The sequence below is a fragment of the Notolepis coatsorum genome, assembly GCF_963971535.1.
Source record: "Notolepis coatsorum genome assembly, chromosome: 18".
Classification (NCBI taxonomy): domain Eukaryota; kingdom Metazoa; phylum Chordata; class Actinopteri; order Aulopiformes; family Paralepididae; genus Notolepis; species Notolepis coatsorum.
In genome coordinates this window covers 66,400,332-66,415,285 of record NC_140182.1, presented here as the reverse complement: position 1 = coordinate 66,415,285, position 14,954 = coordinate 66,400,332, and positions in this window count along the sequence as shown.

The following is a 14,954-nucleotide window of genomic DNA, read 5'->3' as shown; positions in this document are numbered from 1 at the left end:
GGAGAGAATATATACATGCGGTGGGGAGGAGACTGTCTATTAGGAGGTGGTGGGGGTTTTGGGCATTTACGGTGGCCAGTTTCAAATTGCAGCCTCCCGTAGGTGCTCTTTAAGAGCAGTTTTGAATGTGGGTAGGGATTCACATTCCTTTACAGCTTTGGGTAGGGCGTTCCACATTGATGTGGCATAATTGCAAAACGTGTTTAGTCCCTTGTTTGAGCCGAATCTGGGTTTAACATGATTTGTTGAGCTTCCTCTGGTGTAGTGGTTGTGGTATTCACTGACCTTTGGGAAGTATTTTGACATGTACATGGGTACCTTAGTCGTATAGTGTATCTTGTAGACCAGGCCCATTGCAAGTTGCTGTACTCTGTCGTCTACTCTAAGCCATCCTAGGTTGTCAAAGTGGGCAGGGGTGAGGTGGGTTCTGGGGGTAAGGTCAAGTAGTAGTCTGACCAGTTTGTTTTGTGATGTTTGTAATTTTGTTTTTAGCGCCTTTGAGGTGCTTTGGTACCATGAGGTGCACGCATAGTCGTAGTACCCTTGAATGAGTGCTCCTGCCAGAGTCTTCAGGGTATTCTTGTTTACCAGAGAGGAGATCCGGTACAAGAATCTAGTTCGTTGGTTGACTTTTTTTATTACATTGGATGCCATTTTGTCACAGGAAACATTTGCCTCTAGGATGGAACCCAGGTAGGTAATTTCGTCTTTCCTTGTGACAATATTGTCACCCACTGCAACTGAGAAGCCGTCGGTCTTGCTGAGTTTGTTATTTGAACCGAAGAGAATGGACTCTGTTTTGCCCATGTGTAATGATAGTTTGTTATCAGCGAGCCATATGCAGATTTTGCCTAGTTCCTGAATCCGGGCGTCATAGAAGCATGGGGGAGGGGAGGTACAGGTATGGGCAGGGTAATATTAGAAAGACAATACAATTCTATCTTAATGTAAAAAATATGCAAGAAATAAGTAAATAAAAAGAAACAGTGTAAACAATATAATTAACTCTGAATATAAAAAATATGAGAAAGTAAACAGTGTAATCAAAGGTGCAGATGAGGGTCTGTTTGCCATCAGTTATATTATATGTTACAATAAATATGGGCAATAAATAATTTGAATCTGAATATATACTATGAGTAAAGTAAAGTAAACAGTATGGTGCAGTATACATAAGGTACCCTAACTGGCATGAATTATGTCATATGTGTAGTTTAGATGGTAAGAGTCAGACACACTTAGTGGTCAGGCATTCTAGTGGGCACTGCTCTGCTTTGAATCTTAAAATATTTTTAAATCAATAAACTGCTACTTTGACCTTTTGATTATGGTTTCATGGCTCTCCTTGGGAGTTGGAAGAGTGGGGGCCCTTGAACATGGTGGGGCCCAGGTTCCCCTAGGCCAGGGCCATAACAGTGTGCAGCCTAATTTGTTCAAGTAATGTGTTTGTGAAACCTTGTCTGCATGAAGTTAAATACCGCAACAGTCACTACTGCAGAATACTCTACAGAGCTATTCATAGCCCCAACAGGGGACTTTGGAGATAGTGTCTTGATATTTGGACAGACACTGTTCCAAAGCCACATTCTTTCATTCATGATGGTGCTCTAAGGGTTGTTTGTTGTGGCGTCCATAGGGGCTGTCCCATGGTCGCTCTAGCGTATACTGTCCAAGTCCTGCTACTTGTGCACTGTTTTAGTTGTAATTTGGTAATTTATGTTCTAGTTTTTTCCAGAATAACAACTTTTGTGGCACAATACTAGGCTGAGAGTTTTCACATGGAAGAAGACACAAAGTGTCAAAGTAAAAGCTTGGTGGATTATCTACCGACTCTGACACAGGCCACTCTCTCGCTCTTTTCTCTCTCACTCGAATAGTTTTTACTTTGAAACGTCCTGACTTCCAAATATCTATCTCCAAAGCCACTGCTGCTCAGAACTAGCACCCACACAGTGGTTTGTGCTAGTCCCAAAGGGGGCTAATTGTATGTATAGTGAACATCATGAATCCCCCTATACAGACATGACAAACCTGAATAAACGAATGAGAAACATAACACATGCAGATGCTTCCTTATAGGTGTGGTGCAGAATACAATTAAGCAATTTGATTCGATTCGATTACATTTTATTGTCATTGCACAGCACAAGTACAGTACAACGAAAATAAGTTATCATCTAACCAGACGAGTGCAATAAACATCCCATCATGCTCTGTGACATGTATGAAAATGCTGAACAGGCCCAGTTGACCTTGATTTTGGATCAAGATGGCAAGAGGAAAATATCTAAGTGACTTTGAAAGAGGGTTCATTGTTGGGGCATGGGCAGGAGCTTCAGTCACAAAGAACATTTGGTTAATGGTAAATGGTGCATTTATATAGCAGCTTTTATCCAAAGTGCTTTACAATTTTGTGCCTCACATTCACCCATTCACTCACACATTCACACACAGACGGCGGAGGAGGCAACCATGCAAAGTGCCAACCTACTCATCGGGAGCAGTTAGGGGTTAAGTGTCTTGCTCAAGGACACTCCAACACGCTGCCCTTCCGATTACCAGACACGCCAACATTTTGGGAAATTAGCTTACAGTCTTCTCCAGAGAGAGACAAGAAGATAAATACCAGTTTCCTCTCTGTTCGTTCAGTAGAAAGCTATATCTGGCTGCACGTTAGCCTAGCTTAGCACAATGAATGGAAGCGGACATGGTCGGTTAGCCTAAGCATTGTCCAACTAACACCTCTCCCGAAATCTAACCAGCTATGTCCGCTTCCGTTCATTGTGCTAAATTAGGCTAACTATCTTCTTGTCTCTCTCTGGAGAAGAGGGTAAGCTAATTTCCCAAAATGTTGGCGTGTTCCTTTAATGCAGGGGTGTCAAACTCATTTTCACAGAGGGCCACATCAGCATTATGGTTGCCCTCAAAGGGCCAAAGACCGTATAAATGTTAATGTAATGTAAAATAAATGTAGCTACACATTTACATATTGTTAAACATGTTGTTTCTGTATTTATTACTTATTCAAGTTATCCATATTGCATATGCATTTGCATAAATGTAAAAATATATGTTAGCTTATGTTATTTTAACAAATAATTTTGGTTTATCAGAACCCCATATTACTCCATCAATCAATGATCAAACCATTCAAGTAAATAACAAAGAAGAATATCATCAAATACAAGCTATGACATTAAGTTTGTTCAAAACCTTTTTGTCACAGTCAAGAGGGGCAGAACTAACAACTGAGCTGCAAAGAACACGTGGGACAGATGTAGCAGATGTTACAAAAACAAATGGCTGCACACAACCTTGCAGAGGCCATACATCCAACTAATGGAAGATAGTTTAATTAACTTTAATTAACAGATTGCAGAATGGGTACAGTACAGTTCAATACACACTATTGTTAAGGGGATGCAGACCAGAGAAAGACTTTCGACTTGTTTACATCAGGGTCCCCCATTTTCAATTCGTAATGAAATTGCTATTATGTGTCTGCATGAACACACAACTGTAACTGTACTCAAAAATAACAAAATAAGGGTTGTCTCAGTTCACAACTATATTGGTCAAGTTTTGGGTGGGACTTGTTTGCGTCCCTACAGCTTCTTATTCAATTGAGCGAGATGCTCGGTTATGTCACACAGCCAGTTTGCATCTGACAGTTCAGACAATATTTCTTCAACCCTTTGTTACCTATTCCGCCTGGATCTTTTTTGTATTTTGGGCTGTAAAATTGTCAAAGAATGTCTGAGGAGTAAGTGCTTTTGGCTTTTTTCCTTTGTTACTTCATCAATACCTCAGATGTTCAACATACATGTATGTGTAAGAATGTGTAATAACTAAGTGTAACTGCCCCCCGGCTTGGTGTTGAAATAAAGATGCGGTTATGTTTCGTACAGATGCTTTTATTTGTTTTCTCTTTTGCATTTCAGCTTAGCAGTACTGTAGCTTTTCTTTGGTAGTTTGTCGTTTGTACAGGTAGTGACGGTTGCCTCATTTGCTCCGTTTGCACCCCGTTTGCACCGTGAAAACTGCATAGGACAGTCAAACACAAACATACAATTAGTTACATAGTTCACAGTTTCAATATTGTTCACATGTTGTTCATTATTATACCAACGTGTTCAAACAAACAATTGCATTCAAAGATATTTAAAGGTGAACTCGTCTTCCATAACAAAGGCACTCAGGGAAAAACAATGATAAATAATAACGTTACTTGTCCGGCAGCAGGTGCCTTTGATTAGAAGCTACTCCGTGAGTGCACCACTTTACATGTTTATAAATGTTTGGCAGTTACACACATAAATATAGACCTCTTCAACAACAACAGTAATAATAATAATACATTCGAGTGTTCGACATAACTTATTCCGCTTTACCAAGGGGAGTTATTTAACTGGAGTAAAGTTCTTCTATCATACATAATTCGCTGCCTGCTCCGTCGTTATCGCTGAGTTACTTCCGCCTTGGTCACACAGGAAGCTGTGACCTTTATACTATAGGGAAGACGAGCTCTGCCCCCATGTGGACACTAAATGAAAATGCACAAGTGGCTCCGAAATATTCTTTTCTTAAATAGATAAATAGAGAGCTCAGTATTCTGAGCCAATACAGAGAAGTTCAGTGACAAGACTCAACAGTGACAAGACTGAACTCCTCATCATTGGCACCAAAACCACCCTCACCAGATCCGGACCCATCACACTCACCATCAACGACTCCACCATCACCCCCTCCCCCCTAGTCCGCAACCTTGGTGTCCTCCTTGACCCCACCCTCTCATTTGACCCCCACGTCCGCTCCATCGTGAAAACATCCTACTTTCACCTCCGCAACATCGCAAAAATCCGTCACTGCCTCTCCCCCCCCGCTGCTGAATCCCTCATTCACGCCTTCATCTCCTCCCGCCTGGACTACTGCAACTCCCTCCTCACTGGTATCACCTCCCGCTCCCTCCATGAACTGCAAATGGTCCAAAATTCAGCCGCCCGCCTCCTCACTAACACCCGGTCCCGCGAACACATCACTCCTGTCCTCCACTCCCTCCACTGGCTCCCGATCAAACACAGCATTAACTTTAAAACACTACTCCTCACCTTCAAAGCCCTCCACAGCCTGCCCCCCCCCCTACCTGACTGATCTCCTTCTCCCCTACCGCCCAACCCGTTCCCTCCGGTCCTCCTCCACTGCCTCCCTCACTGTCCCGACATCCAAGCTTAAAAACTTCGGAGATCGGGCCTTCTCTCGCACTGCACCCCGACTCTGGAACTCCCTCCCCCAGTCCATCAGAGACTCCCCTACACTCTCCACCTTCAAAGCTCGCCTCAAAACCCACCTGTTCTCCCTTGCCTTCAACCCCCCCCACCCCTAAACCCCCCCCCTCCCCTCCAACCTGATCGATATGTCTCTAGTCTTTTTTTTTTGTGCCATCAGGCTGTCTCCCCCGTTCCCCCCATGGTCTCATGTTCCTTTGTTTTTGTTTCTTTGTTGTTTTGTTTTGTTTCTTTGCTTTCGTCTCTTTGTTTGTACCCCTGCTCCCGACTACTGTCAGCAACTTCGGGTTATTGAGAAGCGCTATATAAATTAAATGAATTATTATTATTATTATTAGAAGTTGATCATCTAGACCAACGCAAATCAAAGCTTACTGACGGTAAAGATGATAGGCATCTTTACCCTTGGCGGTCAGTTACACTAAGGCTGTCAAAGTTAAAGCTTTATTAACGCATTAACCCACAATTATTTTAACACTGCTATTTTTTAACCCAATATTAATGTAATTTTTTTTTTTTTTTTACCTGAGCTCTTGGGGGGCCACATCAAATGACGTGGCGGGCCGCATTTGGCCCGCGGGCCGTTAGTTTGACACCTATCTACTGCATATATTGTATATTTTGTATAGTGTTTGGACTTATTCTTTTAACTTTTTTACTGTATAAAGCACATTCTCAGGGGGCTCATACAGAACCAAGCATTTCACTGTAATGTACATGTACAATATATGTGACAAATAAAACAAAACTTGAAACTGTAGTTGTGTTTGACCTGGGAACGTTTATTTTGAAAAGCTCTGACAGGAAGTCCCACTGATTGTGCTGCTGGTTTGACGGGGGCCTGATCCTCCTCATCCCCACTACACGCACACATTCCAAAATCAATCAGGAAGGAATTGCTGCTTCAACCCGGGAGCGAACGACCTCTAGAGAAACACAAGAAGCTGCGACGAATTACTATATCTGGAAAGGATCGGACGCGATAAGAGATGGATAATCACGGCTCTCTATTTTGTTTTTAATAACAAAAAAGATCTGCGGTTGAAAAAAGCTGTCCTATATATAATGTGAAGGAGTAGAGCTACTGTCGCATATAGATACGCTTCGTAAATCTACAAGAGGAGAATCATATACACCTTTTTATTGACAACTTGCATTTTTATTTCTGCAGAATGATGACATATTATCATTTCATTTTAATAACTTGTGTTATTGCGGCGGCGTGGCGAGTCACGGGTGAACCACAAACTCTCCCCTCACCCGCCGCGACGCAGTTAAATTCAACATCATCCATCCTGGAGGATTTGGCAAATAATAATAATAATAATAATGCCACAACCACCGAATCCCGCATGTCATTCATCACGGAACATCTTCCAGCTCTGAAAAACATAGTTATTTTGATCTGCGTGTTAACAGCTGTTCTCATCACGTGTCTGGTCATCAAAGTGTTCAGGTAGGTTATTATCACTCGATGCGAATATGCTCCTTGGTAAAATAATGACTCTATAGCCCTCGTTATATTGCAATGACACTTAGAAATACGGCTATAAATGGTTTTCTTTGATATCTCACAGTAATTAGGTGAATTGTGCTCCGTCGCGAACATCTCAAATAATCGATTAGGACTAAGAAAATAGCATTTGTCGGTCATGTTGTTATTGGGCACATGTGATGTACAGCATGAGGTGCTGAATGTTGTTGTCGCCAAGAGTAACTGGAGCATCATTTAGACTAGAGGCTGGTTTTCAAGTTTTGTTTTTATTTGTCACATATAAGGTACATGTACTGTACATTACAGTGAAGTGCTTGGTTCTGTATGAGCTCCCTGAGATTGTGCTTCATACAGTACAAAAGTTAAAAGAATAAAGACCAAACACTATACAAGATACAGTATACAAACGAAAGTACAAAATGCAAATGTTTTAATACAAAAACGAGGCTATGGATAGAATACCTTGGATTTCTGATTATTGGCATGTAGCAGTTGGAATACATTGGGGTGGTATCAAAGCCTACAACCTTTGTAAGTCGCTTTGGTTATAAGCGTCAGCTAAATGACTAAATTGTAAAATGTACAACCTCAGTTCACTTGTTATAGCATACTCCCCATAGGCATGCACTGAACTGGAAATATAACTGTGATGTTGTCTTCATTTAAAAAAAAAAATTATTTGCCTCATAGTGACATGTATTATTTTTGCTTTTCCATAGATCTGGGAGACGAATTAGGAAAACGCGAAAATATGACATCATAACTACGCCAGCAGAGCGTGTAGAAATGGCCCCTCTCAACGAGGAGAACGACGATGAAGACGATTCAACCCTCTTTGATGTCAAATACAGGTTGGTTCCTTTGAATTGTTTAGCATGTGTTCTAGAGCTTTCTACGATTTCAGACCTTTCTTTGATTATAGGCTACCGTGTAAAATAAAATTTGCCCATAAATGAGCTGGCAATTCTGTATGCTATTGATGATAAAGGTGCGCTCATTGATGCTCTACATGCAAACTTCAAAGCTCAAGGACAAAGTTCTAGCTTCAGGATATGCGTCATATTGAACTTTCAGAACTTGCTTCGATCAATTGAATAGCTTCATAAAGGTGGTAGAATGGCTTGGCTTTGAGACTTTGGAGGGTCCTGTTGTTTTAACAGGAACACACTTTCAAAAACAAGTGTGTATTTATTTACAGTACAGTAGCCTATACTGTAGCTGTGTTCTCTGCACATTCTTGTTAACAAGCCACTGTTAATGTGTTACTTGAAGTCAACTGTTGACGTAGGGTTTCTCCCTTCCGTCCTGTCCATTGTTCTTTGACACAAGAACCACTTCCTCAGAGGAAGATATGGTCTCCTGTTTACCTGCCGTTCAAGACGGGACAGTTTTTTTTATAGTAACTTCTTATGTGCCTAACAGCCTTATCTTTCACCACACCTTGTGGACAGCAGGCATCTGTCATAGGCATAGGTTTAGGGGGGTTGCAGGGGACATGTCCCCCTCAATATTGAGAATGTGAGGTACATTTGTCCCCCTCAAAAATATAACTAATATTTACATTTAGTCATTTAGCTGAACGCTTTTATCCAAAGTGACTTACAAGTTCTGTACGACAAGTCATCAGGAAGGGCACAACTCTATCAGCTGAGTAACAATGTTCATCAAAGTGTTGAGTGCTACAGTGTAGGTTAGTATAATTAGGAAAGACAACCCCCTCCCCAAAACAGGTACAAATAAGGGGGTCAAAACATTTATATATCCTTCTTACCTGTAACTATATATAATACAGGAGAATATTTGAAAGCAATACAGAATGCCTTACTGCATTATATTCCATTATATTTGTGTCAGCGGGTACCTGAATTTTGTCTTTTCCTTTACATAAATAAAGACATTCCCACCATACATTGATGCAGAGGAGGGGTCACTGACCTCCAGACCCACCACCCACCACCATATGCAAACATATGTGCTTTTATTTCAAAGTTAATATGGAAGAGGCATAGAAATTCTATTTCTAAATTTAGAAATTCTAAAAGGGAAAATAAAACGACTGAAACAAAATCTTTATATGTTATTATCTCATATAATCGCAATCACACCATTATTTGATTATTGCAGCAGCCTTGCAGTCTACTCCAATTCAACAAAGCCATGTTTTATATTTCTTATTCCTTCTTAGCATTCAACTTGTTAATCAGAGACATCAATGTCTGGAGCTCTGAGCTCTTTCTGGAGGAGGACCCCAAGACTCCCCCGATTGAAGTCCCCCCCCCCCCCCCCCCCCCCAGTGTTGAAACCTAACCTACGCCCTCTTGCCTCTGTCTAAAGTCATACTAAAGCTGTATAAATGTGTCTTCTCTGCATTTCAGGTGAACATCAGCATGGACATCAGTTTCTGATTGCACATTCACCCAGGGCAAGTTGAATGAATGCTTCCCTTTGTCCCCTTAACGTTTTTGGTGTTGCCAAGTTTTTGCCCAAAATCGACCACCCCGGTGTTTTGTTACGTTTGTGTGATTTGAATTAATGAACGTTCTTTCAATGAAGGCTAAACGCATAGAGAAAATGCGATGGCTGCTATAAGCCATCATTTGGCACTTAATTATCCACTGTAGTCCACTGAAAACAGTTTATTCCAATGTATAGTTTGCACACTATTAAGTATACGTGTTTGGTGCATCAGATTGATATTTTTTTAAGTGTCAACTTCTTTGTTGTAGCTTACCAAATATTAGCCATCTACTAACTACTTTATTGTGCATATATACTGTTTGAGGGTTTCTGTCCTCATGGTTGAAGTGTTTCTATTTTTTTACTGTATGTTGTTTGAGAAATCCCCATTTTGCTGCTATCTCAGCGGGGGTTTTCCAGGTTTTAAGGGTTCAAGTGCACATATTCGCTTAGAGGCTCATATAATATCGTCAGGGTAGTCATCTCCAAGGTCTATATTAAGAAGGTCTAGACGTTGATGACGTTTACTTGACAACAGTGAGGAAATTCAGCACCCACTGGACATCACTGGGACCAGGGTTCCGTTTAAGTGAATGAAACATTGAGAACACTGGTCCCAGTCAGCTCTGCAGTGGTTGTTCACTTTCCCATTTGTCAAAACCTTCGTCATGCAAAGACCCTCGGTCATCTCTCATGTTTGTTGTTATGCCCGCTAAGGCTATGTTCACACTGCGAGCCGTAAGTGCTCAATTCAGATTTATTGCTCAGATCTGATCTTTATTGTTTGGCTGTTCTTCACATTATATATCTTTTAAAATGTGGCCAATATCAGATTCCAATGTGAACTGGTCACGCTCCTGAACTGACCCGCATGCGCAAATGAACACTAAAGAAGATGGGCGTAAAACATTGTGACAAATGTTTAATTTAGAGTGACTAAGGTTGCATGAAAGTCGCACAACTGTTCCGACTGAGGTCACATTGCAGAAAATCAGACCTGTATCTGATTTAGGACCACATATGAAAGTGTCCCAAATCAGAATCGAAAAGCTCAGATTCCATGTGATTTGTGCTGTTCACACTGTCACGAATTAATCAGATCTGAGTCACGTATGAGTAAAAAACCGAATCAGATTTGGGCCACTTCACTTGCAGTGTGAACATAGCCTAAGAGTCAGGCAATCTTTTATCGGAGAGCTTGTGGAATGTCGAAAGTCTGTTTTTGACTAGTGGCTCCATATCATAACAATAGGCAGGTTGAGTTACAGGCAGTCCTTATTTTGGGGATTTAAAATCTATGCTACAATATTTCTTGTGAAAAGGTATATTTTTAAGGTATTTATAGAATACCTCCATTTGCAATTCATTTGAATGTCTAAGAAGATGTGATCAGGTGTGTTGTGAATATTTAATTTGATGAAGTTTCTACACTTCATAATACAGATTTAATGACATAATGAAATAATCACTAAATGTTACTGTGGCAAGGTAATGTGGAAACCCTTCTGCATTTCTTTCTTACAAAATGATAGTTGATCATCATACATATTACACCAGTAACTAACTAACTACAGTCACTAACAAACAAGCTACAATGGGGCAACATGTCAGCTAAATAATGTGGTAACTTCCATGGGCTTTCCAGGCTTTTAAAGCTCTTATTCAAGTGGTTTTACTGGGGGAGGTCCTGAGATCTAATCCTTTACACAGGATAAAAGGTCATTGCTATTTCCCTCAAATGACTCAAATCATTAGCAGGCCCTCTTGTCTGAATGAAACGTCATGATCTGTACTGCCAGACAACAACACAACAACAACATAATGCTATTACGTTGCGGTGATGTTTGTTCAAACTAAATTGCTAGTATCAGGTCGAGATCGCCGAGTACCAGTGGGTAATTTGCCCTCGAATTATGGCAGATTAGTACTGGATTTAAAAGTACCAATCTGTGGGCGGCCGGGTAGCGCAGCGGACTAAGCGCCTGTCTACCACCGCAGAGACACTGGCATCGAATCCAGCTGTCAGCGGTGCCTCCGGCTTGGCCGGTCGTCATACTGGCACAATTGGCAGTGTCAGCGGGAGGGAAGCCGTGGGTGGTAATCTGGTCCTTGTAAACAGCAACTCCTACAGGTCGGTCAGGGCACCTGCACAGCGAGGAAGGGTCTCGGTGAAGGTAGTGTGCCCTCCCACGCGTTACACTCACCCAATGAGAGTCCTCGCTGCCAGGTGAAAAGAGGCTGCTGGCTGTCTCCTATGTATCGGAGGAAGCATGTGATAGACTTCAGGGCTCCCTAGACCGGCAAGTAGGGGGCAAATGCGCGCAACGACCAGGAAGGGGAGGGGGGAATTGGCATAACGACTAAATTGGGATGGGAGGAAAATACAAGAAAAAATAGGAGGAGAAAAAGTGGAGTAGATGGAATATAATAGTTTAGGGACTTTCTCAACCCGCCATAAAGCAGAGTATATGTCTGTTTTACTACAAATATTACCGACATAAACAAGCTTTTGAAATTTAAAACTTGTGAATAACTACCCGTTGTCTAGTATTAGCCGTTGTATCTACAGCTGAGTCGGTAAACTAGAGAATGAAAACATGCCTAGATTATTTTCTATTTATTGTTTTTATATCTGGTGGTGGGGCCACCCATTTGTTTAGGTTTGGATCACTGATTGGGCCTTTAAAGTGACCAATGCTACAGTTATTTAACAATTACAGAACCTCCCCACGTAACACTAATCCAGTCTGAATAGGGTTTCACATACATTGGAAGCCTATGGAAGTAACGACACAAAAATGGCTACCAACTATCATGGAAATGGAAAGAGACGCTCAGCAACTGCCTAAACAATAATCTGACTTCAAGTCAAGAATGGCATGCGACTCAAATCTCAAAAACAATGGTGATTTACGGTGATAAACGTGAAACGTTTAATGTAGACATTTGACTAGAGTTACAGCTGTAATTTCTTTTACACGTGGGTGCCATCTTTTACCATTGCTGAGAAATGTTGTTCTCCCAATTCTCCACTGCTTTTCTTTTTTTTGAAGAAGAGATCTTGATTTTTGTTTCAAGGCAAGCATGACATTTGAAAATGATTTGACCTGATACCAAGCAAGTAAAAGTAAGGACTTCACTTACTTTTCACTTTTCAAGGAGTATTTAATTGTTTAATAACTTAACTATCATTTATAATGTGAATGATTGAAAAGTTGTTTTAATCAAAAAGGTATATGATCAAATATAGTTTTGGTAAAAAAAAAAAATATATATATATATATATATATATACGCAGGGTAGTTAACAAACTCCCTTGGTATTGTACTTTAAACTAAATCCTTTTGCAAAACAATAGTGTTCTTTGGGTTTTAGGTCACCTTGTTTTTTAATCAAAATTGTTACATGATAGCACCTGTATCTGAGAGCGGTTTTCCAAGCATTCCAAATGACCTCCACAGCTGATAGTACACTGATATACTTACTTTGGTCAATCATAATATCACTCAGTTTAAACAATGTACAGTCAATGATGGCAGCATATTTCCTTTTTCTTCTTTTTTTAAACAAAGGAATCAAGATATGTCTCTGTGTTCAAACAATGTGATTTACAGAAAATGGTGCACAATGATAGCCACTGTTTGATATGCAGAATATATGAAGGAGCGTGTGTGTGTGTGTGTGTGGTGGGGGGGCTTCTGGGAAGTCCTGTTGTATCATATTTGAATCTGTTGTAATGACCATCTAATAAGCTTTCAAAGATCGATATGTTTAATATTATTAGCTACGTATATTTGATTTTGGTTTATGTGTTTCAAACGATTGCAATCCATTTAGCTATATTGTGTACAAAAAGGCTTACCTGTTGGTTTGAAGTTACCGTTTTTGAGCTGCTTGGGAGGAAAGCAGCAGTTCCATTCAGTGCATCAGATGTTCTATAGTCGCCCTACTACGTGTTGGCAATTTGTCCTCAATATCCTATTCAGAGATAATTAAAATGTCTTTTAGTGCCGTGTTTGAATGTATTTTATATTTTGTCACATGGGACTTTTATTTTAACTGGATCCTCTGCTTCAGACAGATTTCTCCACTTATGAAAGGAATTCAATTTGTTGTGTTAGCTATTTATAGATTGTAGCAAATTCTCCTCATCCCACATTCAAGCCAACAATGTTGAATTCCAACGTTTCATTTCAACCATGCTTTTGGTTTTTGACAAAGAGCGCTATCGTTTTAAAGATCTATCCACTGGCTGGCTCCACATTTACCAAATAAAACAACCTTTCATTCAACTACGTATCATCTTAAATGAGTGACTCGAGCATTCTTCCTTGTTTCCTGTCCAGCTTGTATTCCTGTGTGCTTCATTCTTCCTGCTTTTAGTAGCTTGTTTCCTGTCCAACTTATATTTCTGTGTGGTTCATCTACATTTTCCTGCTCTGTGTTGTAGTGATACAGTTCAACACTTTCACTGAACTAGCTATAGGAAAACGTGTCACGTCGTATCGTTTTCACACAACCGTCGGATACATTTACATTTTACATTAAAGTAATTTAGTCATTTAGCTGACACTTATCCAAAGCGACTTACAAGTTCTGTACAACAAGTCAGCAGGAAGGGAAGGGTACAACTCTGGCAGCTAAGGGTAAGTAAGATTGTTCGTCAAACAGTGTCGAACTTGAGTGCTACAGTCTTGAGTGTATAGTAGTATAGACATTAGCATAGTAGGTAGCAATATAGGCAAGGTACATTCCTTAGTAGCAAAGTACATACTGGTAAAAGACAGTATGAAGGCTAGTAGTTCTTAAGTACGTTGTGTGCATCTATACAAAAGGTCACTGTGTCTTTTTGTTTTGAACAGAAGAGGCTTTATGGCAAAAGCATATGCCTGTTGTTACCATATATTACTGGAGAGGCAGGGTGGCGGTAAAAGAGGCCGGACAGTAACCGAGGGCGATGCACTGCACTCTGACCTCTCTGATGAAATTATATGTGGGGGACTGTGTGTTTGTGTAACTAGGAGGGATATGCGAAAAGACAACTTTCAATTGCCTTGTGTACACTGACAATAAAGAAGATTCTATTGTGTTTTCACTGTTGAACAGATGATTTATAGCAAAACGAAGGATTCACATCGTCATACCGTCGTCATTACAGTTTGACAGGAGGACTTCTCTATAAAAAGACTCGAGGCTAATTAACTTAGTAATATCGGTTAGAAAAGTCTTTTTCATTTTTGCCCCAAACAGACAGGCTTTCACAAATACACCCGTCATTACTTCAGATGGTCTGCTGACGTCTGTGTGGCTTTCATGTCTATTCTCAACTTGATTGGAAAGACAAACATGTATGTCCACAGGACCATCCTCTCAAGACTATACTTTTATATAGAAAAATCACATGAGCACATGAGAGGCTGCTTGTTTGACTGGAGTGCACTTTGAATATTTCAAATATTTCTTGACTTCTATTTCAGGCATTTTGAGGAAACATCTTTTGAGAAAACTCATGAAAGAAAAATAGAAACCATATTTGGACAGATGTAGAAACTATTGAAATGTATGAAAGTAGTTTTTTATGCTTTTCAAATGTGATTGTAAAAGTTACTTACAATGATGAGGTCAAATACTCTGTACTGGGACTTATGCATCAACAACATCATTATGTATCAACATCAATTTAGTTAGCTGTTAAATTAGGCGTGTATAAACAAATT